Here is a 25,744-nt window from a genome sequence, read left to right as displayed (position 1 = left end):
GAATGAGGTAGTTGGGTGGGCTATTTACAGATAGGCTGTGTACAGGTGCAGTGATCGGTAAGCTGCTCTGACAGCTGATGCTTATAGTTAGTGAGGGAGATATAAGTCTCCAACTTCAGTGAGTTTTGCAATTCATTCCAGTCAATGGCAGCAGAGAAATGGAAGGAAAGGAGGCCAAAGGAGGTGTTGGCTTTGGAGATGACCAGTATTCAGGTGCTTTACTCCGTACATTGTTGAAACACCTTTGGCAGCGATCATAGCCTCAAATATTTTTGGATATGATGCTACAAGCTTGTTACACCTGTATTTGGGGAGTTTCTCCCATTATTCTTTGCAGATCCTCTCAAGCACTGTCAGGTTGGTTGGGGAGCATTGCTGGACAGCTATTTTCAGGTCTCTTCAGAGATATTCGATCGGGTTCAAGTCCGGGCTCTGGCTGGGCCACTCAGGGACATTCAGAGACTTGTCTCGAAGCCAATCCTGTGTTGTCTTGGTTGTGTACTTAGGGTCGTTGTCCTATTGGAAGGTGAACCTTTGCCAAAGTCTGAGGTACCGAGCGCTCTGGAGCAGGTTTAATCAAGGATCTCTCTGTACTTTGCTCCGATCATCTTATCATCAATCCTGACTAAAGCCAAAACCAACGGGCAGGTGTCTTCACTGACATTTTCAACATGTCCCTGATTAAGTCTGTAATACCAACATATTTCAAGCAGACCACCATAGTCTCTGTGCCCAAGAACACGAAGGCAACCTGCCTAAATGACTACAGACCCGTAGCACTCAAGTCCATAGCCATGAAGTGCTTTGAAAGGTTGGTAATGGCTCACATCAACACTATTATCCCAGAAACCCTAGACCCACTCCAATTTGCGTACCGCCCAAACAGATCCACAGATGATGCAATCTCTACTCACACCACCTTGCCCTTTCCCACCTGGACAAAAGGAACACTTACAGTGGGGAGAACAAGTATTTGATACACTGCCAATTTTGCAGGTTTCCCTACTTACAAAGCATGTAGAGGTCTGTAATTTTTATCATAGGTACACTTCAAATGTCAGAGAAGGAATCTAAAACTTAAAATCCAGAAAATCCCATTGTATGATTCTTAAGTTTTAATTTGCATTTTATTGCATGGCATAAGTATTTGATGACCTACCAACCAGTATGAATTCCGGCTCTCACAGACCGGTTAGTTTTTCTTAATGAAGCCCTCCTGTTCTCCACTCATTACCTGTATTAACTGCACCTGTTTGAACTTGTTACCTGTATAACTTCTTATAACTGAGATCCCATTACCGGGAGCGATATAACAACAACCAGTGATAGTACAGGGCGCCATATTCAAAAGAACAGAAATCTCATAATTAAAATTCCTCAAACCTACATGTGTCTTATATCGTTTTCAAGGTAGTCTTGTTGTTAATCCCACCACAGTGTCCGATTTCAAATAGGATTTACGGAGAAAGCACCACAAACGATTATGTTAGCTCACAAACAACTCACTAAAATACACAGCCAATTTTACCAGCCAAAGAGAGAGAGAAAAAAAGCACATATAGAGAAAAAATAAATCACTAACCTTTGATAATCTTCATCAGATGACACTCATAGGACTTCATGTTACACAATACATGCATGTTTTGTTTGATGTTCATATTTATATCAGAAAATATGAGTTTACATTGGCGTATTAGATTCACTAGTTCCAATAACATCCTCTGATTTTGCATAGCCACATCATTCAACAGAAATACTCATCATAAATATAGATGATAATACAAGTTATACATACGGAATTATAGATATACCTCTCCTTAATGCAACTGCTGTGTCAGATTTCCAAAAAACAAAAAAGAAACGCATGCAATAATCTGAGACGGCACTCAAAAGTAAAAACACCACAGCCGCAAAGATGGCGTCAATATAAACAAGATATTACATGATAAATATTCCCTTACCTTTGATGATCTACATCAGAAAGCACTCCAGGAATCACAGGTCCACAATAAATGTTTGTTTTGTTCGAAAATGTCCGTTATTTATGTCCAAATACCTTCTTTGTCAGCGCGTTTGGTATACATATCCAAACGCTAATTCTGGTCAGCATTATATCGGACAAAAACTTCAAAAAGTGATATTACAAGTCGAAGAAACATTTCAAACTAAGTACAGAATCAATCATTAGGATGTTTTTAACATATAGCTTCAATAAAGTTCCATCCGGAGTACTCCTTCTTGTCTTTGTGAGCAATGGAACGCAAGTGACTACCACGAGGAATAAACATGATCAGAAAATGGCTCACTGCAAGACAACTGACTGATTCTGCTATCATTCACTCCCACAACATCATCATTTCTATTGATGGTTGACATCTAGTGGAACCCCTAGGCAGTGCAACATCATTCATATCTCAAGGGGATAAACGTTGATTTGATTTCACTAGTCTTCCAGTCCCTGCCGCTGAAAAACCTCCCCAGGACATGATGCTGCCACCACCATGCATCACCCCGATTGCTCAGTTTGGCCGGGTGAAAAACCTGTATTCAGTTGTCATTATGGGGTATTGGGTGTAGATGGCTGAGGATTTTTATTTTTAATTAATCTATTTTAGAATAAGGCTGTAATGCAACAAAAATGTGACCGACTGCCTTGATTCAGTCTTATGTAGCAAAATTTGAAATAGTGTTTTTTTACGATGGATAAAATCAGTGACACAGAGCTACAAAATTGTATATCATATACTGCATTTGAGGAACAATGGGAAAGCAATTCTGCTTTGAAAGTTGATAAACTTCTAACTTCACTTTTGAGAAAGTGGCCTTTGAATATTTGCTACCTACTGGAGAGCTTTTCTTTGTCTACACTCATTCAGAATCGTTCACACCCTCTTAAGCTTTAGCCCCACTCATCTCTTTAAGGGTTGATCTGAGCATTCTGCCCTAACAACAGCAGTCAACCACTGAAGCTAGCTGGGTAACTTACTAGCTATTTCCAGACACAAATGAGAGAACAGCTCACGGACCATTTTCCTCGCTCTTGAAGAGCTGGTTAGGCTGTTTTTCCATTACTCAGAGAGTTGGTGACTGCAACTGTGCTGGTGGCAACAATTTTCACTTTTTTGCCAATGTTTACTGACACCGGCCATATTCAACGGGTGTTGAGCGTTCGTAAATTCATCAGTTATTCTGCACTCTGGCACACTCAGGCGTGAAATCGGAGTACATAGCCAGAGCAAATTTATCAGCTATGTATATCAACAGTTGTTGCAGTGACATTCTATAGAAATGGTTACTTGCATAGTCAAGTATTGTGTTAAGACATGTAGCTAGCTAGTTAGGTAAACAATGAACCATAATCCCAACTCAAGACTTCACTACCCTGCATGAATCTGCAGGTAGCTAACCAACCAGGTTATATGTTAGCTAGCTAACATTAGGCTATAACTAGCAAAGCAAATGGCTCTGAGATACGAATAATAAGATCATACACATCATGTTAGCTATCAAGACAGCTAATGTTAGCTAGCTGGCTAACAGTACACTTTAACTTAAAATGAAAACAACTTTCTGTCAAAATTAGAAATGTGTAATATCTGAAAATGTAGCTAGCCAGACTATCCTACCCATATACATAGAATTAACGCTTCTCCCTGTTCCTGAATGCCATGGTTGCCCTTAGTTTGAAGATGTATTCCGGAGACAGGTGTTTTCTCCATCTCCATTGATTTCAAAACTCGGTCCTCCAGAAAGTGGAGTGCATTACTTATGCACTCCACTTAATGCATTTTTAGTTATTTATTAAAAAGCAGCGTTAGACAGGATTATCAATACCATTTTTTGTGGAGGTGGGGCGGAGGGTCTCTAATACATACTGCTCAAAAAGCTACTAGCTCAAAAAGACAGAAGCATTCTATATGGCAGATCAATTCAAACTCATCTCTCAGCATATCCAGCCCACTCATTATCTCAGACAATCATGGCTAGTGGGAAGGGCTAGACTGTGCCAACTGTGCTCATAATTTAAAAATTGTATTAATATTTATAGATGGCATGCACTTGAAACTTCACATGTCCTAGAATGCATTTCTGCCAAATAACACATTTTTATAAAAATACAAAAAGTTTAGGTTCAAATGGCTCTCCTGTGAAGTCGTGAACCGCGACACACAGTGGGGCAAAAATGTATTTAGTCAGCCACCAATTGTTCAAGTTCTCCCACTTAAAAAGATGAGAGAGCCAGAAATCTTGCTTGTTTGTAGGTGACCAAATACTTATTTTCCACCATCATTTGCAAATAAATTCATTAAAATCCTACAATGTGATTTTCTGGATTTTCTTTTCTCATTTTGCTGTCATAGTTGAAGTGTACCTATGATGAAAATTACAGGCCTCTCATCTTTTTAAGTGGGAGAGCTTGCACAATTGGTGGCTGACTAAATACTTTTTTGCCCCACTGTATGCCTAGTTTCCTGAAACGGGTCACATGTGTAAAAAGTAAAGGGGTGTTAAGGCACTGTATACAGATTCATAAACGCATGTGATTTTAATGTCTGGTTCTCTCAGAGAAATAGAATAGAGTTATCTGTATCTTGAGTTGATAGCTATTGTGGCAATTGTAACTGATTACAAAAAATAATAACTGTAATCGGTTATGTTACCAGCAAACATATTGTAATTAGATTACAGATGCTTTTGAAAAACTAGATGATTACTGCCTCTATTACTTTTAAATTCCGAAAAGATGTTAGCGAGAAGAAGAAAAAACATTGACACCTTTGTATTTTCTCAATTATATTCAATTCAGCATTTAATAAGGCACAAGTTTGCGTGTTTTATCTGATTGAGTCTGACCACAAGTCAGAGACCACTATGATGACACACCAAATACGGTAAATGGATCCTTTTGTCATCTTCTAATGCCTCTTATTAAGGGGAAGTAATCCAAAAGTAACGGAAAGTAATCATATGTTACTGAGTTTGTGTAATCGAAGAGCAGTAGAGGTGCATGGGTAAAATCCATGGGGAAGCCAAGCCAGAAAAAAAACATATTACAACATATGTGTTGTGATAATTGCATTGTTTGTTCTATAACCTGTTAGTTCATATGCCTTGCCACTGTTATATACTGTATAGGCCGAGACAGTGGCAGAATAAATTCAACCATACCTTTGTTTCATTACAAAACCGGAGCGCAACCTCTGTCCTGTGAAGTCCACAAAGCATATTGCATGTATCAAACAGTTACATGACCTACAGTATGGTCAAGCAAGTTAATGGTTCCAACATTTTTGGACGACTAAATTAATATTGATTTCGAATCACAAAAAGTTACCGCAAGCCAAAAAAAAAACAGGAGCTGGCTCCACTATTCCAGCACCATTTCATTTTCAACATCATCAAATCACCTCTGCTTAGTCTAATACAGTGACAACTAAAAGATACCAAAAACAATTTAGTCCAATTAACAGAAGCTAAATATGATGTGGCTGTTTTGATTTCTGAGTGTGTGTTTGTGCGTGCGTGAGTTCACACAAGTGGTAAAACATGTTGGCTCACTCTACTTTAAGAGAAATACCAATGCCATCTTCCTTTCTTCATGTTGGCAAAATAGTCTAGGACTCTGTTATACAGTACACACTTTTAGTTTTTGCTACCTGGCTAAAATGCTTGCTCACTAGCCTAAAGTCCTTTCATGGACTTCCATCCTCTCAGACCAGGGGCACAATGTATGAATTTATGGTTGGATCAGAATCGCAGTTATAATCATTGGCCAGGACGGAGAATTAAGTAAAACCAAAAGTCCAAATCCCTATCTCCCATCCATGGCTTATTTAGGAAAGTGACAATTTTAGCTAGCTAGCAAGCCACCTGAGGACAATGGGACAACAAGATGCAACAATCAATGTAATTTTGCATTTGACGTGATTGGTGTGAAGTCAAATCCTAACTGGGTTCCCTTGATACTTTTTTATGGTGCACCAGGACCTTTAATTAACAGTTGAGCTCACTCTCAGTTTAGCGCAATGCTGATTGGCTATTATTTCATACTTTTTTAATCAAGCGAGGCCAAATGCTCACTGGCTTCCCATACTCTTTTCATACTCTTTGACCAGACAGCATAAAATAGATGGGCTACACATACAGAGATATTGGGACGCTGTTTCGCTCGCTCGGATGCCTTCTCCGGTGAGATACATTCAGCCTCTTGTGAATTGAAGGAAGATTATGAAACACAGAAATATACATTATGTATATTTTTTTTCTTGGTACATTTTTGGGCGAAGCCTGTCTTCCCTTGGCATCCATGAAAACGCACCACTGTCCAAAAGATGTTCCTGATTACAATTTTGTACAGGTGACTTGTAACTGTAACAGATTGCATTTAGAAAGTAACATACACAACCCTGCATGCACACACACACATCAGTCACTCACACACATAATCCATGTCTCTCCATGCATGCCTCATGAATCTTTAAAGTCCCGTCAAGACCAACCGATAATCCTTCGCAAAGGAAATATACTCTCTGAGTTGCAAAATGTAAAAAATCCTATTGATCTCAAAAATCCTATTGATGTACTCTCCTTTCACCCACCCTCATATTCCCGTATGTTTAATATTTTTTTATGGTTGATGATATCGAAGATCTCAGATAAGTCACTTTGTTTTATTTGCTGTCAGAAGTAGTGATAGACTGAAAAGAGTGGAGAGGGTAAGAACACACACTGCTATCCCATGAATCTCAGGCTAACCCTAGACTTTGTTATATTTAGATACATACTATGTTGTTCTACTTCAACTAATATACTATGACACCAAGTGGAGTAAATTTTGTAGACCATGATGAAGTGTATCTGAAGGTAAAACAACAAGTGATTGATAGAGTAAAAGACCATGGGTGGAAGAAAACCCCTAGAACCATGCTGTGGGGGACAGTTAGGAGAAGAAAAATGTTGCTCTCTCTCAGATAAATGGACACTACCACTGACCATTTGCTAATTCAAACATTCCAGCCTTGTACACCTTTAGTGTCTCAAGGTGAACACAAACAGTAACAAAACAAACTCAACACAAAAAGAAGATTTGCTGCCGTTGAGCCTCAGTTCACTTGACAAGACAATGACCTCGCCGACGCCAAGGACTGCGGTGGCCCGTCCACACTATGACTAGATAGATTCCGCCGCCTGGAATGGTTCCCAGGATTATCTCTGCAGCGCAGGAGCCGGAAGAGAGGAAGCAGCCGACCAGACGGCCATCTCTTGGCCCGATGAAAAATGAGGGAGCAAGATACTATTTATCCTTTAATTCACAAGAGGTGGTCTGGCTCAGTCCGCGATAAGACGCAAGCGATCAACATCCTTTTGAGTTGGCTGCAACTCGTGGCTTGCCTCTACACTCCCTCCTTCCCCCCTCAAACATCTCCCCTTCGGATATTTAGGACATATTTTTGCTTTTCGAAGGGGTACAAGGTGGCGACAGAAAGGGAGAATAGACAGTGAGGGAGGAGGATGAGAGGATTCTGCTCTAAGCTGTAGACACACATATGGTGGCAGATCTGGATTTATGACTACCAGCTGCTGGAAGTGCTCAATAGGGCCCTGGGGCCTCATTTATAAACATATTTATAAAATATGCCCCAAAACATGTGTGCGCTAGTTTTCATGCAAAAGGCATTTATGAAAACTGAACTTGACGTGAAAATACGCTTTTCCTTCCACAAACTTTAGACCACGCATACGCACAGTTTCTAGTGGTCGACGTATTGCATTGCAAGGCAAAAGTAGCCTAGTAATAGCCTCCGATTCTGACCCTTTTATTCATAACAACAAAAAAACAGGGAACTAAATATAATAACAAGATTCAATCATTTGCCGTTAGTGAGAAGAGCGAAAATATGTTTATTTTATATTTTCATTCTAAAATATTAGAACTAGACATCTATTTCCTATTATTTCATTTCCATGATCACTGCAGAATAAATTCATCCCCTTTTCTGACAGGGATAGGTTCATACTTGCTAAATAGCCTGTAGGCCAACAACGAGTTAGGATAGGCTACCATTTTGTCTTATCGCTCATTAATTGGACCCACTTGAAGTATTTTCCTCTATGCGATCCGATCCAAAGCGCAGGTACAGTAGATGGTTCAACTTTCCCATTGACGTTTGTAGGCTATGTCTGAATACTGCAATGTCATGCAATATTTTGCTTATAAACATTATACACAATACATATATCATAACCATTGCAGAATACATTCCCTTTCTGTCCATGGTGAGTTCCTAATCCCAAAGTAGCCATACAACAAATGATCTCGTATATTAGATAAGCTGTTAGCGTGAGCGTGAGGACATTTTGAGTATTTGCTCTATGCACCTGAAATGGAGCTCAGTTTATAAAATACAGTAGAACAGACAGTTGATATTTTGCATTGAAGTGAGTAGGCTACCACTTTAAGTAGACAATGTTTCAGAATTCGTGGGCAGTACACACCATGCCTAGGATTGGTAAAAAGTATATTCAAAACAATATTAAATACAAACTCTCTGTTTCGAGGTCCACAACAATTCAGAAAAGGTCAGATAGAGCAACTGTCACAGCAAAAGAAAACACTCAGCCAACACCTCCAAAGACATTTATCACGTTTGACATTGCTATTTCCTTTAGATCATTTATTGGCCTATTTCCAATAATTCCAAAGTATACATCGAATAATAGCGTTATTGTCACCATAAAAGGTGAATGATGGGAGTTTTTCAGGCGGATAATGGGAAAGACCTGGAGGGTGGTGGAGACAAGCACAAAGACAGGTGAAACAGATCAGGGTGTGACACTATCTCCCAGGTGATACATGCTGTAGTGGAAGTTCCTCCAATCCCTGTCCTCCATTTCTCCTGAAACCTGGCTGGGGCCTGTCATTATCTCACCTTGGTTAGAACAAACGTGAGTGATTGCCGTCTGGGCCATTTCAGGCTCTGCCAGATGAGAGGAAGTGCTTTGTAACTTGGCACCCAAACCTCCATCGCTACCCTTCAATCCTTTGCAAGCCCCTCCCAACTCCTACTACCCAGTACCTACAGTTGTCACAACCAATGTGACACACAGTGGCCGTGGCCGAGATCAGTCTTAAACGGCATACTGTGTACTAATCGTACTACGTACTATTTAGCACTATCTGTTTAGTAAAAAGTAGGTGTACACCACGGAAGCAAGGTACTACTTTTGGTGCGTTCAAGACAACTGGGAACTAGGTAAAATCATGATGTCAGAGAAGTCTGAGCTCTAGGATGATGCCCGAGTTTCTGACTTGTAATTCCGAGTTGGATACCCATTGAAAAATATTTTTCAGAGTCTGATCATGTTTTTTTAAAGAGTTCCCTGTTGTTTTGAAGACACCATCAGTTATGGCTCCACATCAGTTACGGCTTCACATCAGTTATGGCTTCACATCAGTTATGGCTTCACATCAGTTACGGCTTCACATCAGTTATGGCTTCACACCCAGTGACCTTTCACTACAGCGGAGTGCTGGAGTTTTGTTGTTTAGGGCTAAAGTTAGCTAAGTAACTATCATTTGGAATGACATATTTGGAGTAAACTTGATTTAACCGTAAGCTTAAGCATGTATCAATTAAAAAGTCAGCTGAAGCTTGAGAGGAATAGAAGATGCAGTGGGGGATTGCAGTACTGAGGCTTGGGGCTCGTCGTGAGGACAACTGGCTAGCTACTACTCTGAACTGTGTGTTGAGCTTTCTGGTGACCAGAGCTGATGAGGCATCAGCCAAGTGGGTGCCATACATTGATAAGGAGAAGTTCAGTAGATACATGACTCAGTCTGGTTTCCAGAGTAGCTAGCCCTCAAAAAGATGAAGATTATCACCAGACTCCATCTTCATCAACCATCTCCCTGACCACCTTCCTCTGATCAAGCCATGAACTGTCCCGCTCCATCTTTGGAGAATGCATGAGCTCAGACTATTTGTTGACCTAGCCAATTATAGCTAGGCTACTCATGATGTATTGCTTGTTTGTTTCCTTTGAGATAGTTTTTAGAAGTGCAATAGAAATGAAATAGATTCTTCTTGTTATACTCAAGATGGTTAATTTTGTCTAGTAGAGCAAAAAGCTATGACGAAGGCCGAAAGGCGGACACGTAAGCTTCAACAAAAAAGTGATAATAGCAAGAGCAGTATACGGGTTTATTCAACTTATCTAATTGTTAGCATGCACCTGCATCAAGATAGCTCAGATGTGCAAGTGCATTTTTATGTTGAAATGTTGAAAGTTAAACACACCAACCGTAGATGGTCCAGTATGAATTTGTTTTTTTTACAAAAAATAATAATAATAATTCAATGAGAACAGAAATCCACTTTGGGTTTTTAAAAAATTACGAAATGAATAGCTATAAATAAAATACATACAAAATACTACTTCTTAGTCATGGACTCTAAAGTGGAAATAAGGCGTCCTTATCCAGCGTCCACATCGGGACCCTTCAGGGAGGAGAGGAGCCCACAGCTGCACCTAGGGAGGATGAGGAGATCATGACCGGTGGGGTTATGGAGTGGCAGCCCTGCAGGGCCTCATCCATTACCGCATACCACTTCCAGGATGAGACCGTGGCCTTCACTCCCTTTGTGCTGACTCTGGTGGGGGGAGCTTTCAACTCCTGAAAAATATGGAAAAGGATAGCTTTCAGCATCAAACATACTATATGTAAAGCCCTGTAAAAGGAATTACGCCAATTGCAGTACATTTCTCTGGAATACTTGCAGCTTTTTAACTTCTTAGCCCACAGTCTTTTTTTCTGAATTTCTGCCTGTCTGACGTTCCCAAAGTAAACTGCCTGTTACTCAGGCCCAGCAGCTAGAATATGCATATAATTGGTAGAATGTGATAAACACTCTGAAGTTTCTAAAACTGTTAAAATAATGTCTGTGAGTATAACAGAACTGATATGGCAGGTGAAAACGTGAGGAAAATCCATCCGAAAACATTGGAGAAAACATTTGGAGGTCAAAGTCCCTTTCAATGGATGCTTATGGGATATACAAATAAATAGCCCCCAGATAGCAGTACCTAAGTACCAGATAGCAGTACCTTTCTCTAGATGCCAACAGTCTTTATACAAGGTTTCAGGCTTGTTTCTTGAAAAACGAACAAGTAGTTGTAGTTTATCCAAGGTGTCCCTCATTAGGAAAGTAGTCTTGTTGCGCACGTGAATGAGGGTGCGCTCTTCATTCTTTATCTTCCCAATTGAACATATTAATCTCTGTATTAAATAGTATTGTTTCTTTAGATATTAGAATACCTGAGGATTAATTAAAAACATAGTTTGACTTGTTTGGACGATCTGTACCAGTAACATTTTGTATTCCTTTGTCTGCATGTTGAACAAGTGGATTACTGAAATCAATGGCTCCAAATAAGCAGACATTTTGGATATAAAGAAGGACGACCAAAACAACCATTCATTGTGTAGCTGGGACCCTTGGGATTGCAAACAGAGGAAGATCTTCAAAGGTAAGTGATTTGTTTTATCGCTATTTGTGATTTTTTTACACCTGTGCAGGTTTGAAAAATATGTTGATGTGGGGCGCTATACTCTGATAATCAAATGCTGTGCTTTCGCCGTAAAGCCTTTGAAATCTAACAACACAGTTTTATTACCAAGAGTCTAAGCGTTTGAATGATGCAAGACACTTGTATTTCCATGCATGTTTAATATTACGATTTTCTATTTTGAATTTGGCGCTCTGATGTTGTCGAATTTGATCTCGCTAGCGGGATCCGTGCACTAAGAGTTAACCTCTTGAACCTAGGGTGCACTATTTTTATGTTTGGAAAAATAACATTCCCAAAGTAAACGGCCTATTTCTCAGAACCAGATGCTAGAATATGCATATAATTGACAGATTAGTATAAAAAACACTCTAAAGTTTCCAAAACTGTCAAAATATTGTCTGTGAGTGTAACAGAACTGATATTGCAGGCGAAACCTGAGGAAAATCAAACCAGGAAGTGGCATCTATTTTGAAAGCTCCATGTTCCATAGCCTGCCTTCGCTCGATTTAAAGGGATATCAACCAGATTCCTTTTCCTATCGCTTCCTCAAGGTGTCAACAGTCTTTAGACATAGTTTCAGGCTTTTATTTTGAAAAATGAGTTAGAAAGATAACATTGCGTCAGGTGTTCGCAGTTTGGGCAGCCATTCCCTCTCCCTCTCCTACTGATGAAGACAGTTGCGGTTGATACATTATCAATTATATCTTTTAAAAACAACCTGAGGATTGATTATAAAAAAACTTTTGACATGTTTCTGTGGACATTACGGATATTATTTGGAATTTTCATCTGTGTTGTCGTGACCGCTCTTTCCTGTGGATTTCTGAACATAATGCGACAAACAGGTATTTTGGATATAAAAATAATCTTTATGGAACAAAAGGAACATTTATGGAACAAAAGGAACATTTAACATCTGAAGATCATCAAAGGTAAACAATTAATTTGATTGCTTTTCTGATTTTCGTGACCAAGCTACTTGATGCTAAGTGTACATAATGTTTTGTCAGGCAATCGATAAACTTACACAAACGCTTGGATTGCTTTCGCTGTAAAGCATATTTTCAAAATCTGAGACAACAGGTGGATTAACAAAAGGTTAAGCTGTGTTTTGCAATATTGCACTTGTTATTTCATGAATATAAATATTATACTTATTATACTTATTATAGTTATGTGCAATGAAACGAGCTAGACCCATTCCGGCTGTAACTATCCAGGTAAAAACTAATATTGCATAGCATGACCATTGAAATCAGTTCAACACAAATAAACTGGCATGACAAATCAGGATAACTAGAATAAAAGAGAAGGGTTGGGACTAGCAATGCTGTGGTAAATATGAATGTAGGCTACCGCATTAATAATGTTAGCAATAGCACGTGGCAGTGCATAGTGCAGTAGCAAGAGAGCTAGCTATGGCCACATGATGTACTCAACCTTTTTGTTGCCACATTTCTCCTGCCGTGATCGCCACTGAATGAAATGCCTGGTATTGTCTATACCCTGCAACAGTTTGAACACTAACACTGGTATTTACAACCAATAGCTAGCTAACTGGTCTCATGTTAAAAATTAAGTTGTTGCTCAACAGCAAACAAGTAAACCTGTAGCTATCGTTACTATTTGAACAGTTATAACTCCTAGTCACTCCTAGTCCTTAAGCCTGATTAATTTACTGTGTTAAATGAGGCCTCAACTCCTGGTTACACTAGTGACCATTTCCCCTGTGCATCCCGCAGAGGCGGAGATATTGGTAACATTTACGATAGTACATTTCAATTTACAAAAAAAAATATGTTTTCGTCTTTTGGAGCTTCTAGTCATGAAATCTTTGCATCCTACTCAATCACTTTTTATAGCTACTGTTTACAGGCCTCCTGGGCCATATACAGCGTTCCTCATCGAGTTCCCTGAATTCCTATTGGATCTTGTAGTCATAGCAGATAATATTCTAATTTCTGGTGACTTTAATATTCACATGGATAAGTCCACAGACCAACTCCAAAAGGCTTTCGGAGCCATCATCGACTCAGTGGGTTTTGTCCAACATGTCTCTGGACGTACTCACTGTCACAGTCACACTCTGGACCTAGTTTTGTCCCATGGAATAAATGTTGTGGATCTTAATGTTTTTCCTCATAATCCTGGACTATCGGACCACCATTTTATTACGTTTGCAATTGCAACAAATAATCTGCTCAGAACCCAACCAAGGAGCATCAAAAGTCGTGCTATAAATTCACAGACAACACAAAGATTCCTTGATACGCTTCCAGACTCCCTCTGCCTACCCAAGGACTTCAGAGGATAAAAATCAGTTAACCACCTAACTGAGGAACTCAATTTAACCTTGCGCAATACCCTAGATGCAGTTGCACCCCTAAAAACTAAAAACATTACTCATAAGAAACTAGCTCCCTGGTACACAGAAAATACCCGAGCTCTGAAACAAGCTTCCAGAAAATTGGAACGGAAATGGCGCCACACCAAACTGGAAGTCTTCCGACTAGCTTGGAAAGACAGTACTGTGCAGTATCGAAGAGCCCTTACTGCTAATCGATCATCCTATTTTTCCAACTTAATTGAGGAAAATAAGAACAATCCGAAATGTATTTTTGATACTGTCGCAAAGCTAACTAAAAAGCAGCATTCCGCAAGTGAGGATGGCTTTCACTTAAGCAGTAATGAATTCATGAACTTCTTTGAGGAAAAGATCATGATTATTAGAAAGCAAATGACGGACTCCTCTTTAAATCTGCGTATTCCTTCAAAGCTCAGTTGTCCTGAGTCTACACAACTCTGTCAGGACCTAGGATCAAGAGACACTCAAGTGTTTTAGTATTATATCTCTTGACACAATTATGAAAATAAGCATGGCCTCTAAACCTTCAAGCTGCATACTGGACCCTATTCCAACTAAACTACTGAAAGAGCTGCTTCCTGTGCTTGGCCCTCCAATGTTGAACATATGGCCCTTCTATGTTGAACACATACACCGGATGTGTACCAAACTCACTAAAAGTGGCAGTAATAAAGCCTCTCTTGAAAAAGCCAAACCTTGACCCAGAAAATATAAAAAACTATCGGCCTATATCGAATCTTCCATTCCTCTCAACATTTTTTGAAAAGGCTGTTGCACAGCAACTCACTGCCTTCCTGAAGATAAACAATGTATACGAAATGCTTCAGTCTGGTTTTAGACCTCATCATAGCACTGAGACTGCATTTGTGAAGGTGGTAAATGACCTTTTAATGGCATCAGACGGAGGCTTTGCATCTGTCCTCGTGCTCCTAGACCTTAGTGCTGCTTTTGATACCATCGATCACCGCATTCTTTTGAAGAGATTGAAAACCCAAATTTGTCTACACGGAAAAGTTCTGGCCTGGTTTAAATCTTATCTGTTGGAAAGATGTCAGTTTGTCTCTGTGAATGGCTTGTCCTCTGACAAATCAACTGTAAATGTAGGTGTTCCTCTAGGTTCCATTTTAGGACCACTATTGCTTTCACTATATATTTTACCTCTCGGGGATGTCATTCGAAAACATAATGTTAACTTTCACTGCTATGCGGATGACACACAGCTGTACATTTCAATGAAACATGGTGAAGCTCCAAAATGGCTGCAAACTTTCTACTTTTAAACTCGGACTTAACAGAGATGCTTGTTCTAGGTCCCAAGAAACAAAGAGATCTTCTGTTGAATCTGACAATTAGTCTTAATCATTTTATAGTCATCTCAAATAAAACTGTGAAGGACATTGGCTTTACTCTGGACCCTGATCTCTCTTTTGACGAACATATCAAGACTGTTTCAAGGACAGCTTTTTTCCATCCACGTAACATTGCAAAAATCAGAATCTTTCTTTTTTTTACTTCTAGGTTAGACTACTGCAATGCTCTACTTTCCGGCTACCCGGATAAAGCACTAAATAAACTTCAGTTAGTGCTAAATACGGCTGCTAGAATCCTGACTAGAACCAAAAAATGTGATTATATTACTCCAGTGCTAGCCTCCCTCCCTACACTGGCTTCTTGTCAAGGCAAGGGCTGATTTCAAGGTTTTACTGCTAACCTACAAAGCATTACATGGGCTTGCTCCTACCTATCTCTCTGATTTGGTCCTGCCATACATACATACACGTATGCTACGGTCAGAAGACGCAGGCCTCCTAATTGTTCCTAGAATTTCTAAGCAAACAGGTGGAGGCAGGTCTTTCTCCTATAGAGCTCCATTTTTATGGAATGGTCTGCCTACCCATGTGAGAGACGCAAACTCGGTCTCAACCTTTAAGTCTTTACTGAAGACTCATCTCTTCAGTGGGTCATATGATTGAATGTAGTCTGGCCCAGGAGTGTGAAGGTGAACGGAAAGGCTCTCTCTTTCCACTGGGATTCTCTGCCTCTATCCCTACTACAGGGACTGAGTCACTGGCTTACTGGTGCTCTTTCATGCCGTCCCTAGGAGGGGTGCGTTAACCCCTAGTTAACCCCTAGTTCCATGTGTCTCTCCTCAGGCCGGTGGTGGCTGGTTCGCTCCAGGAAGCTGAGGTGCGGGAGGTTCCTCCGCCCCCTCTGGACATCGAGGGGGCCCCGGCATACTCCGTTCGATCCATCCAAGATTCGAGACGTCGGGTGAGGGGCCTTCAATACCCCATGGACTGGGAGGGGTACGGTCCGGAGGAGAGATGCTGGGTTCCGGAGGAGGACGTGTTGGACCCTTCTATGCTGGGGGATTTCCACCCTCTCCGCCCTGATCATCCTGCGCTACGTCCTCCGGGTCCCCTAGGCCGGTGTCGGCATGCTGCTGGAGCCGCACGTCAAGGGGGGGGGGTATTGTCACGATTCTGCCGAAGTCGGTTCCTCTACTTGTTCGGCGGTGTTCGGCGGTCTTCTAGCCATCATCGATCTACATACAGCAATACATTTCAATAAATAGGCCATAGTGGCGAAGTAATTACAATATAGCAATTAGACACTGGAATGGTAGATGTGCAGAAGATGAATATAGAAGTAGAGATACTGGGGTGCAAAGGAGCAAGATTAATAAATAAATACAGTATGGGGATGATGGTTGGATGGGCTGTTTACAGATGGGCTAAGTACAGGTAGAGTGCTCTGTGAGCTGCTCAGACAGCTGCTGCTTAAAGCTAGTGAGGGAGATATGGGTCTCCAGCTTCAGTAATTGTTGCAGTGAGTTTCAGTCATTTGCAGCAGAGAACTGGAAGGAAAGGCGGAAAAAGGAGGAATTGGCTTTGGGGGTGACCAGTGAGATATAGCTGCTGGATGGAGCGTACAGGTCACAGTAGTGGGTAATATATGTGGCTTTGGTGACAAAACGGATGGCACTGTGATATACTGCATCCAATTTGTTGAGTAGAGTGTTGGAGGCTATTTTATAGATAACATCGCCGAAGTTGAGAATCGGTAGGATGGTCAGTTTTACAAGAGTATGTTTGGCAGCATGAGTGAAGGATGCTGTCTTGCAAAATAGGAAGCCGCTACTGACCCAACACTGCGATATCGCAGAAAGATATCCTTGTCTCGGTTCACAGGGACTGGAACGGTTGACACACACGGACGCCTGTTGGGACTGGCAGGCCACGACAGCCACTGAGCATTTTGAAGCACAAACACAAGGAGATTTGGTTGAAAGGTTACAGCCAATCTACTAACAACGCGGCTGCTGACAACTCGTACAAAGGCTTTGACCTTTTCGTTTGTGCCTTGGGAACCAACACCAAATGCTGGGGGTGTAACGTGCAATGAGTGAAGAGGTGTGGAGTCAGGCGCAGAGAGCAAAAGGATGTGGGGAAAAACACGCTTTAATGTCCAGGAAAAATAACATGAACAAAAGTAGGAAAACAAATGAACAGAAATATGAACGGACAGCGCGAAACCCAAAATGCAAAACAAAATACTCTCTAACACAAAACAGACGAACAAGCCCGCACGAAACAGAAGCGGGCTGAACAAACTTAAATAACCCCACCCTAACAACCAAACAAGAAACAGGTGATACCAATTAGACAAAACCAAACGAACACAGAACAAAGGATCGGTGATAGCTAGTAGACCGGCGACGACGACCGCCGAGCGCCACCCGAACAAGAAGGGGAGTCACCTTCGGTAATATTCGTGACAGGGGGGGAATACTAGACCAGACCCATGATGAGGCCAGTGGGGGTGGGGCGGTCGAGACTACGTGCAACACTATACGAGGCTATCCGATCAGGAAACAAATCAAGTTGTAAACTTCCCCATGAGAACAGAGAGGAGCGGACAAGACCCTCGAAGGGGATAACGTTAAAATACTACAGCTGAGGTATCACTGAGGTCTCCACACAGGTCGCAAAAGAAGTCCAGTGGACTTTCCACTCCAAAAAAGCAAAAATGGCAACAATAATCATCTCTTTCCGTGTGTAGTCTCAACTACAATGCAACTCGTAAAATGCTCTGGTGTTCTGGTAGGATAACATTTCGGAATAAATTCGTAAGGTAGCTTGGCCCCCTTGGGTACCAGTACCAATACCTAACAATTCGAATTGCCCTTCGTAACAGCGACAGAGGACGTAGTAGTTATTCAGATTACAACACGTGGAAGGGAATCTCCAAACACTCTTCTGATGTTTAACCTGTCTCGGACCCCCCCCCCGCAACAGCCAGTGAAAGTGCAGGGCGCCAAATTCAAAACAACAAAAATCTCATAATTAAAATTCCTCAAGCATACAAATATTTTACACAATTTTAAAGATAAAATTCTCGTTAATCCAGCCACAGTGTCTGATTTCAAAAAGGATTTACAGCGAAAGCGCCACAAACGATTATGTTCGGTCACCACCAGCCAAAGAGCTGCTTTGTTGTCTGAAGGCTGTACTTAGATTATTGCATGGTTTGCTTTCTCCGTAAAGTGTTATTGAAATCTGACACAGCGGTTGCATTAAGGAGAAGTTGATCTAAAGTTCCATATATATTAGTCGTATCTTTATGAGTGTTTCTGTAAATTGATGTGCCTCTCTGCAATATCACCGCATGTTTAAGAACTATTGAATGTAACGCTCCAATGTAAACTGAGATTTTGGGATATAAATATGAACTTTATCGAACAAAACATACATGTATTGTGTAAAATGAAGTCCTATGAGTGTAATCTGATGAAGATCATCAAAGGTTAGTGATTAATTTTATCTCTCCTGCTTTTTGTGACTCGTTTCTTTGAGTGGAAAATGGCTGTATGTGTTTTTGTGACTAGGTCTGACCTAACATAATCATATGGTGTGCTTTCGCTGTAAAACCTTTTCGGAATCAGACACGATGGGTAGATTAACAAGATGTTAAGCTTTAGTTTGATGTATCACACTTGTGAATGTACGAAAGTTACATATTTCTAAAAAATATTTCTGAATTTCGTGCTCTGCCTTTTCAGTGGAATGTTGTCGAGGGGTTCCGCTTGTGGTAAGAAGTTTAAAGACACAACCTATCCCCTCAGCCCTCAAATTAAGTGGACACTTCTGATGGCGTATCATTATGCCCGACGAGTATACACTTGCAGGGAAAGGGGCAAGGGAGGAAGGAATGATTTTAAAGTGTACCACCCTTGGCCGGAAATTCATCACTAGTTTGTCACACATCCCTCGATGATTGTGTTTTCAGCCACCAGTAGCTTGTGAGTTCTTTATATGCACTACAGTCAATTATGAGTGCATGTCTACTTATATTAAATATATAATTATTAGTATATGCCTACTGTATCATAGCTAGCAAATTAATTAGCTAACTAATGTTTGCCTGCCTAGCTGGAACTTCTGTTCATGTTTTATTTCTACAATTTCCAAAAGATAACCAAACAAAACCATATTTACTTTTTACGAGACGTGTTTGTGGCGTCATGTGCATTAGTAGCACAATTTCTAACTTATTTGCATTTGTTTTTACTTACACTTGTATGTTTACATCTCCATTGATGTTCGTTTTAAGTTTTCGTAGCGGATGTACAATCGTCGCAAATTGAATTATGGGGAGTTTCAGGCCCTGGAGTGAACATAACTGTAGACTCGCACAATCGACTAAAAATGAGGGCTGATGTTTGCAACTTCCCTTGCTTGTCTAATCATTTGGATCACCCTCAAAGATGGAGATGGGGATTCCCCCAAGGGCATAAGGTGAGGGTAAGTGGACGGGGGTGTATTCTATGAGTTTGACCCGCTGCCACGATCTTCTTCCTTTAAAGAAACAAACTTTCTGTTTTCTCAGGTCACATGACAGGTGAGGTCTAGGTCAAAAAGGATGAAACTGCTTATAGAAAACCACCAGCAGGGGGATTAATACTCATTACAACAGTAATGCTATTCCCAGGTCCTCAAGTCACTTGCAGCATGATTAATGGCACTGGATAACTGTGGATAACATCACCAATGCTATTTCCTCATTGGAAATAGTTTGACATTTGACCTTTCGAGGACCCCATCCAGCCAATCCCATCGCCAAATGTCACGATCAAGCCTTTTTAAAATCATATTGAAGAAAACAACTCAATAATGAAGCGAATGATTCATTTGAAAGATCCCCCATTCCATTGCACATCTAACTGCCATTATCATCCTGACATTCTGGTCCTCCTATTTGTTCGGCACACTTTGCCTCTTTTAAAGGTCACTATTGAATGACTTTAAAGCATGCAAATTACTCTGTCCGCCTTAATGTCGCCTGAGTAGAAAATAGTGAAATAAGCCCAAACAATGAGCCTTCTTTCTCAGCAGGGAACTCTCAGAGTCTGCCTTTGATTGGAAAAAGTACCTCTTGTCATCTTGAAAATTAATAATTCCCTGAAAGACCTCTACCACTAGAGCGACTGCCTGTTTGTCCAACCTGGTCTCAGAGCCTTTTGTATTATTCTGTACGTCATACCAAGAAACTCCATCTAGTAAGATATGTTATGGTATGTATTGATTTGTGGATGTCCATCACCCAGTCGTATGATATATTTGCGAATTTTCAAAAGGTACAATATGTAACAAATTTTGCTTGACATTCCCATTCTGCACCCACCCCAACCTTTTGTTTTTGCCTTCTGTCTCATGAAACCATACCAAGCGTAACATATCATACTAATTTGAGTGTCCCGGATTTACATTTACTATGTTACGTCTAGTCAATGAGACCAGGCTGGTTCACCCAGCGACCATCTAGAAGGCGGAGACAGTACAGATGCATCAAAGCTGTGACTGAGAGACTGAGAAAAAGCTTCTATCTTTAGACAATCACATTGTTCAACAGTTACCACTTTCTGGCCCAGTACCCTGCCCTAAACCTTATTCAGTGTTCTAGCCTGCCACAACCTGGTACTATACCCTGACCCTTAGAGACTGCTGCTCTATGTACATAGTGCCATTAAAACAATAAAAGTTGGTCTATTAGTGACATTGCGTTAAGCTGGCCTAGTAAAACAAGCTAATTCTATGGATAATTTCACCTAAATGAACTCTATATGCAGAGCTCTATATGTGTACACTCTTCATTCATTGGTGTGCAATGTGTGCGTCAGTAAAAAAGCAGAATAGCTTGCATTGCAATTTAACATCCACTCACCCCTTGTGAAATGTTTTTACAAAAGTGGAAATACAGCTAACAGCTACTAAGGTTTTGTTGTAGTGGTGTAATGTAATCCATGTATTCATTGAATGTACAATGTATTTAGCTGGTTGACTCAATAAACAACTGTCTATCTGTCGAGATGTGAATGGCAGACACTTCGCTGATCCTCATCACAGGGGCCCCACAAGGGTGCATGCTCGGCCCCTTCCTGTACTCCCTGTTCACCCATGACTGCGTGGCCATGCACGCCTCCAACTCAATCATCAAGTTTGCAGACGACACAGTATTAGGCCTGATTACCAACAATGATGAGACAGCCTACAGGGAGGAGGTGGAGGTCCTGGGAAGGTGGTGCCAGGAAAAGAAACCCTCACTCAACATTAACAAAACAAAGGTGCTGATCATGGACTTCAGGAAACAGCAGAGGAAGCACCCCCCTATCCACATCGACAGGACTGCAGTGAAGAAGGTGGAACGCTTCAAGTTCCTTGGCATACACATCACTGACAAACTGAAATGTTCCACCCACACAGACAGTGTGGAGAAGAAGGCACAACAGCTCCTCTTCAACCTCAGGAGGCTGAAGAAATTTGGCTTGGTCCCTAAAATACCTCACAAACTTTTACAGATACGCAATTGAGAGCATCCTGTCGAGCTGTATCACCAGCTGGTACGGCAACTGCACCGCCCGCAACTGCAAGGCTCTCCAGAAGGTAGTGCAGTCTGCCTAACGCATCTCCGGGGCCAAACATCCTGCCCTCCAGGACATCTACAGCACCCTATGTCACAGGAAGGTCAATAAGATCATTAAGGACAACAACCACCTGAGAAACTGCCTTTTCACCCTGCTATCATCCAGAAGGTGAGGTCATTACAGGTGCATCAAAGCTGGGACCGAGAGACTGAAAAACAGCTTCCATCAGACTGTTATATAGCCATCACTAGCAACCGTAGAGGCTGCTGCCCTATACAGTAGTTCTCCCTGTAAAAGTTATGTCATACTGAAGAACACCTTGCGGGCTGCCACAGAATTCTATGGCACGTTATTTAGTTGACAGCCATATTTGCCATTAATGCTAGTTAGTGCTAGTTTGACCACCAGAGGGCATCTTTGAAAAGCATTTGACAGTTTTAATATTGGCTGTAGTCGAGAATTTATAACCTTTTTTTGTAAGAACATAGTATATGGGATTAATATTATGGTGTTTCTATTCCAAGAAAAACAAAAAACAAAACGCTCAGGGTTTCTGTTAGGAAAATATGGAGCTGTACAACTTGACCAGTTTGCTGTAGGCTACAGTACTAAGAGCAAAATACGTGCCTAACTGTTAAGCCAGCAGCTGAAATCAGTCTGTGACTGGAATGTTCCACATACATTGAGCTAGGTAGCAGCAACCTAAAACCAGTTCAGAGTACAGCCAAGACTAAACACACAAAAAATACAAATCTCATTTATTTATCAAGACCAGTCTCCACGCTTGTCTCAGAGCAACGCAAAACGGTGCTGAAATAGTTGACCACATGCGGGTTAGGGTATTGCTTTAAATGCCACAATGTCACAAATAATTGAACACACACAATTCTTAAAACTCTAATGCTTTGATATTCTTCCCCCAGAAATCATATGCATTATATAAATATGCCCATGTGTACCTTATAGGCATTATACGCCCATGCACTGAAACCAAAATACCTTTAGTTTTGGTGATCTCGCAGCTCCGGCTCATTTTCAAGTCCTCTGTTGGTTACAGTCCTAACCCTGGAACAGGTAGCACCAAAATAAATGAGGGAGATGCACCACTTTCAATCAGTGGACAGTGGAAATTTCCAGACATCAGCCATGCGCCTGATCGGGAACGCGCCATTCTTGTTTCTCCTTTTCTATTGACAAAGTTTTTGTCCGGTTGAAATATTATTTATTATTTATGACAAAAACAACCTGAGGATTGATTTTAAACATCGTTTGGCATGTTTCTACAAACTTTTATTGTACTTTTTAAAAACTTTTCGACTGGACTTATAGCGCCCGCGTCTTGTGCATTCGGATTACATGACAAAACGCGTGAACAAAAAGGAGGTTTTTGGTCATAAAGAGGGACATTATCAAACAAAACAAACATTTATTGTCTAACATGGAGACCTGGGAGTGCCACCAGATGAAGATCATCTGGTCCAGAAGCAAGGATATGCATATTCTTGGTACCATTTGAAAGAAAACACTCTGAAGTTTGTGTAAATGTGAATTGAATGTAGGAGAATATAACACAATATATCTGGCCATAAAGCCTATTTGAAATTGGACACTGTGGTTGGAGTTACAATTTGTTTATCTTTAAAATGGTGTATAATACTTGTATGTTTGAGGAATTTTAATTATGGGATTTCTGTTCTTTTGAATTTGGCGCCCTGCACTTTCAATGGCTGTTGTTGAGGTGGGACGCTAGCGTACTTGTACCCACTTGTACCAGAGAGGTTAAAAAATAACAAGATTTTGGAGATTATTTTGTTTTTGAAAGTGAGTGATTGTAATCAGAAAAAATCGGAAAAGTCTACTCTCCTGCCCATCCTAGAAACGTTGTTTGCAGAATTCACAGCCTGCTACGCTTGTTTTTGCTCCCTTTTTTTAGAGGGGCCAATTGTACATTGCCTCATGGGTCTCCCGGTCGCAGCTGGCACGGGTATTGAGCCAGCATCTGTAGCAACGTCGTTTGCACTGTGAAGCAGTGTCTTAGACCACTGCGCCACTCAGGAGGCCCATCCACAAGGTTTTTAAAACGCTGATCAATTGCCTTGCATGAAGTATCAAAATACTAATACACATATACACATACACATACACATACATACACACATATACATATATATATATATATATAATATATATATATATAATTATAATGCAGGGTTAATAACAATAATAATAATAATCGCTTTGTTTAAAAAAATAACTATATTTTGGAGATGATTTTGTTTCAAATCACCGAAAGTATGTTTCTATGTTTTGGTTGGTCAGGGTGTGATCTGAGTGGGCATTCTATGTTGTGTGTCTAGTTTGTCTGTTTCTGTGTTTGGCCTGATATGGTTCTCAATCAGAGGCAGGTGTTAGTCATTGTCTCTGATTGGGAACCATATTTAGGTAGCCTGTTTGGTGTTGGGTTTGGTGGGTGATTGTTCCTGTCTTTGTGTTTGTTGCACCAGATAGGGCTGTTTTGGTTTTTCACGTTTCTTATTTTGTATTATACATTGTCCAAGTTATCATCTTTATTAAAGATGTATAAAAATAACCACTCTGCGTTTTGGTCCGCCTCTCCTTCCCAGGAAGAACCGCGTTACAGATTGTAATCTGAATAAAGGGAAAAAGGCCATTCTTGAACATGGGTTGAGACATGTTTACTAATTTGTAAATAAAGCCAGTTTGTTATTTATAATTATTCATTTCTGTTTTCAGAGGGAGAGAAGCCAAAAGCCCACTGTGCCTATTTTTTTTTAAATTGTCATTCCACATGTCAAGTGAAATTCTTCATTGTATTTACCCAAGTTCTCTCTTAGCTCCAGGACCACTGACAGTTTTTGTTGTTGTTGCCTGATGCAGGACTATAGTGCCAAAGGAGAGCCTCAGATTGAAAATGCCTCTATTAATTGACGCAGTTTAGACTACTAATAGATCAGCGTTCTAACTCCCACTTGTGATAGTGTGGTACAATGACAGAATGCTACCATCTACCACAAACAGTCACAGCATAACCTCGTAACTTTTAATTGAGGAACCACTGTATACATAGAATTTAAATCACTGGCCATTTTAATAACTTTAATGTTATTTAATGTCACTTTAATGATGTTTACATATTTTGCTTTGCTCATCTCATATGCACGCACCACTTTTTTGTTTAAAAAAAAAAATATATATCTTTTTAATTTCACTTCACCAATTTGGACTATTTTGTGTATGTCCGTTTCATGAAATCCAAATAAAAATCTATTTAAATTACAGGTTGTAATGCAACAAAATATGAGGGCTGTGCTTCATCGAAGAGTGGCCAGAAAAAAGCCATTGCTTAAAGATAAAAATAAGCCAACACATTTGGTGTTTGTCAAAAGGCATGGGGGAGACTCTCCAAAACATATGGAAGAAGGTACACTGGACTGATGAGACTAAAATCAAGCTTTTTGGCAATCAAGAAAAACGCTATGTCTGGCGCACACCCAACACCTGTCATCACCACGAAAACATCATCCCCACAGTGAAGTATGATGGTGGCAGCATCATGCTGTAGGGATGTTTTTCATCGGCAGGGACTAGGAAACTGGTCAGAATTGAAGGCATGATGGATGGTGATAAATACAGGGAAAGTCTTGAGGGAAACCTGTTTCCGTCTTCCAGAAATGTGAGACTTGGACGTAGGTTCACCTTCCATCAGGACAATGGCATACTGATAAAGCAACACCTGAGTGGTTTAAGGGGAAAACATTTAAATGTATTGGAATGGCCTAGTCAATTCCCAGACCTCAATCCAATTGAGAATCTGTGGTATGACTTAAAATTGCTGTACATCAGCGGAGCCCATCCAACTTGAA

This window comes from Oncorhynchus tshawytscha, linkage group LG10 (genome assembly GCF_018296145.1).
Source record: "Oncorhynchus tshawytscha isolate Ot180627B linkage group LG10, Otsh_v2.0, whole genome shotgun sequence".
Taxonomy (NCBI): Eukaryota; Metazoa; Chordata; class Actinopteri; order Salmoniformes; family Salmonidae; genus Oncorhynchus; species Oncorhynchus tshawytscha.
The sequence above is the reverse complement of the archived record's forward strand: the minus strand, read 5'-3'. Positions refer to the sequence as shown.